Source organism: Apodemus sylvaticus, chromosome 23 (assembly GCF_947179515.1).
Source record: "Apodemus sylvaticus chromosome 23, mApoSyl1.1, whole genome shotgun sequence".
Taxonomy (NCBI): domain Eukaryota; kingdom Metazoa; phylum Chordata; class Mammalia; order Rodentia; family Muridae; genus Apodemus; species Apodemus sylvaticus.
The window spans coordinates 55465217-55469597 of NC_067494.1; the positions used below are offsets into that span (position 1 = coordinate 55465217).

Genomic DNA, 4381 nt, shown 5'->3' on the forward strand with positions numbered 1-4381 from the left:
ATCATGACCAGTGATTTTAAATCCAAATCTTGTTTTTCTGGTATGTTGGAGTATCCAGGACTTGCTAATGTTGGAGAATTGGGTTCAGATGCTGCCATAATGCCTTGGTTTCTGTTAGTAACGTTCCTATGTTTGTTTTTAGCCATCTGGTTCTCCCAGGAGTTAGATGGTCTTATTGTCACTGGCTGGTGCTTCAACCTACTGTGGATCTTTAAGGTTATCTCTGCAACACTGGATGACTGGGTTTCTTCTGGCACAGATTACTAATATGCTGGCTTCCTCTTTTGTGCCTTTGGAGCCCTTCTCAGTCTGGCCTCAAGCAATGTTATACTTAGGTTGTCAAGGTCAACCAGGTGTTCTCTGCTCTATTATGGAGGGAAGAAGTTGTGGTGGGGGTCACTCCCTCTGTTGATTCTCACATAGGACACAGGTCCTGCAATGGACTGGCTTGCAGATGAACCACCTCTGTGCTCACTTCCTGAGTGCAGGCCGACCTCTGGCAGTTTGCACCACCAGAAATCTAAAGCTCAGGGTGTTACAGTACCTAATGATCCTTTCCTGTCCTGGCAGGCAGTGAGTATGGCCGCGGGGCTTCTCTCCTTCCACAGCTCCCTGGGCAGGACACGGGTCCTGAGCCCAGCGGGCTGGCAGACAAAAGCTGCCTACGTGCTCAGTTCCTGAGTGCAAGCAGACCCCTGGCGGTTTGCACCACCAGAAATCTAAAGCTCAGGGTGTTACAGTACCTAGTGATCCTTTTGTGTCCCAGCAGGCAGCGAGTATGGCCGCAGGGCTTCTCTCCTTCCACAGCTCCCTGGGCAGGACACAGGCCCTGAGTCCAGTGGGCTGGCAGACAAAAAAACACAAAGTGTTAATTTATTAAAAGGTGAGACGGTACTCATCTCAGATGTTTGAAAAGAGATAAATTTCAAGGATTGTCTCAAGTTGATAAAATTTATTGACCCTAAAAAAAGAAAATTTAAAAAAATTATTGAACTAAAAATCACTGGTACCTCCCTGGCATATGAAATTGCGATTGTGTACATTATTTTCTCAAGATTTGTGAGCAGTAGCCAGGCAGTGGTAGTACACGCCTTTAATCCCAGCACTTGGGAGGCAGAGGCAGGAGGATTTCTGAGTTCGAGGCCAGCCTGGTCCAGAGTGAGGTCCAGGACAGCCAGGGCTATACAGAGAAATCCTGTCTTGAAAATCAAAACAAAAACAAACAAACAAATAAAAAAAGATTTGTGAGAGGTTTTTGTTAGAGGGCAACACACTACAAAACTTCTTTCTTGTTTTTAAAATCAGAATCTAGAAAAGTGATCCGACCTAAACTAGAACTTAATTGTCTTATTTTTGTTTTTGTGACTTTTCAAAAGTGAAGCATGTACACATCTCTTTTGTTTTTTTGAAAATCCAACTTTAGCAGTGAGATTCTCTGTGCCAGATCCATGAACTTCTTCATCATTCACTGATGAGCCCTGGCTCTGGGCAGGACATTCTGGTTTTGTCTGGAGCCAGGTTGGGCACATATTTCTGGTGCCTTAAGCTCTTTCGCTAATGCAATCAATCACAAGTGAAATCATGGAAAATTTCAAGGTGTCATAACTTACTGGAAATAAGGCTAAAATGTTCTTCATCAATACAGTAGAAAGTGGTGAATCAGCGCCTGATTGTATGTCTAGCAAATTTCTTTTATGAAGTGGAGATTTCACACCTTGCCTGGATCCCTTGGCTTCTCTCAGTTGTCTCTCTTTGAGGGAGGAATAATAAAGAATGTAATTGAACAATCTCTTAAAATATTTCATATACCACACAAAGCACATTTAGGCAGAGTAGGGTAGAGAAAGAATTCTTTCAGATACATATTTGTTATATTCTTTATAGTATGCAAATACCTCAGTCCAACTTGAACCATAAAATACCATAAATAGGTGTGTTATAGACAAGGGAGAAAATACAGCTCACAGTTCAGGACAGAAGCATACTTGAAGGCAGGAAAAAATCTGTTTCCTTAAAATGTCTACTTCTGTCATAAGGCAAATAATCAATCCCTTTGTGAAGAGCGTAATCTCATTCATAAAGCTTCTACCCTCATTATCTAACCAGTTCCCCCAAATACCCCTTTTCTGCAATCATGAGATTTCAACAGATACATTTTTGAAAGGCAAACACATTCATACCCTAGCAGAAAAATGAAGGAAGAAGAAAAAAACAAAGCCACTCGAAATTTTACCTGATAAATACTAAGCCAGTTCCTAGTTGTACATTTGTCTAACTGAATCCATTTATTATATGAAATCCATTCTTATATTAAAAATTTATAGTAAATCCAATGCAGAAAATTCTCAAAATAAATAATTTTTATAAAAACGTGCTATAGAATCTCAAGAAGAATCTTGCTTGGTGGTGTGATAAACATAGGAAGAACTATTAAAATAGTTATTCACACTAACACAATAAACATTACAAGCCTATAAAAAAAAAGACTGTATTCTTACATGGAGGAGCCATTATTACATACTGTTGAATAGAAAATTTTAAAAAGTTAAAAATTAACACACCAAGCTTCCTTTTATTTAAAGATGTCTGTGCAGTAGGCACACCCTCCAGTATCTACCGCTCAGGGATGGATGTATAGCTAACTGGGAGAGCACCTGCTTTTTCCTGTGAGAGTCAGTTCAAGCCCAAAAAGAATTCAAATACATTCAGGCTCCATAGTGATATATATTTTTAAATTCTTCTGAGTAACCGAAATTTAAATTTATCAATTCAAATTTGTTAGGCTTAATTATTCCCATCTTAAAGCTATTTGAGGAATACTTAGTTAATTATTCTAAAACTTTCCCTTTCTTTCTTCCTCCTAATTCACAACTGAACTTTTATTTCCCCTTTGACCTATCAGCACTTGACCTTTTAAAAGGCGATTGTAGGCTATCTTTCCATTAAAAGCAACTAGGCTATGTGTGGTAGGCATTTGACCCAAGTAGATTCTACCAGTACCTAAGTCTGCAGTCCTCCACATGTTCTATGCATATTCAATTGCTGCAATGGAATACCATGGCCAAGGCGATTCATAGAAGATTATTTGGTCTCACATTTCCAGAAGGATGAGAGTCCACCATGGCACACCAAATTCAGGGTAGCAGGAGCAGGAAGCTGAGGACACACATCATGAAACATAAGCATGAAATAAGAGTGTACTTGGAATGGTGAGAGTCTTTCAAACCTCAAAGCCTTCATTTCATATAGGACAGGAAGTTTTCCTTACATTACAATAAACAAATTCTACTATTTAATGGATGAAATAGAGAAATGGCCATTTCTTCATTACTCAACTCTTAACTTCCTAACTGAAACATTTACTTTAAAAATTTCATATTCATAAATGTAAAGATGTTGTTTAACAAAGCCAACAAATGTTGTGTTTTCTGAATTTGACATTCAGGATTCTCATCTATGACATGGGATGAATGTGGGACAGTAGATATGTGCAAAATAGAATATCCTCCAGAAAAGTTAGCTGCACCATTATAGCTCAGTGTGCAAGTATCACCTGCTTCCAGGTCCCCTCTAAGTATTCTAGTACCTTCCATGGGAGTGTTGGATTTCCCAAGCCTCTCTTAATCTGGAGGAGCTCTGTGGTAGTCTATCCACTTGGGAAGTCACTAAAGTAATTCACAAATATAACAGAGTCTGAGGCACCTGGCCCAGCTCTGCAGTTTGCTAATCAGATTAATATAATCAAATAAAAATGAATCATCTGATACCAGAATAAGGAAGCGGGAAGGAATTGACTGAGGAACAGGGGGAGGGAAGAAGGCTTATGGGACTTTCAGGGAGGGGGGATCCTGGAAAGGGGAAACCATTTGAAATGTAAATAAAGAATATATCAAATAAAAAATCATACAACAAAAAAAAAAAATTGAATCCTCTGTAGAGTAGGAATACTTTTACCTTTGTAGGTACATATTCTGATACACAGAAATAATTTATATAAAGTATTCAATACCAATACGTAGAAATAGCAATTATTTTTTTATTCGATATAATTTATTTACATTTCAAATGATTTCCCCTTTTCTAGCCCTCCACTCCCCGAAAGTCCCTTAAGTCCCTTTCTCTTCCCCTGTCCTCCCACCCATCCCTTCCCACTTCCCCGTTCTGGTTTTGCCGAATACTGTTTCACTGAGTCTTTCCAGAACCAGGGGCTACTCCTCCTTTCTCCTTGTACCTCATTTGAGGTGTGGATTATGTTTTGGGTATTCCAGTTTTCTAGGTTAATAACCACTTATTAGTGAGTGCATTCACCTTTTGAGTCTGGGTTACCTCACTTAGTATGATGTTCTCTAGCTCCATCCATTTGCCTAAGAATTTCATGAAT

General features: G+C 39.1%; 1 long non-coding RNA gene across 1 annotated transcript; it reads right to left on the reverse strand.

The window, feature by feature from the left end:
• Positions 1–750: 750 nt before the first annotated feature.
• On the reverse strand, positions 751–3108 carry LOC127674069 (uncharacterized). The gene is made up of 3 exons (XR_007975279.1): positions 3001–3108; positions 1611–1750; positions 751–843 (listed from the first exon to the last, which is right to left on the reverse strand). It is a non-coding gene; the product is annotated as an uncharacterized LOC127674069 (long non-coding RNA).
• Between the last annotated feature and the right edge of the window lie 1273 nt (positions 3109–4381).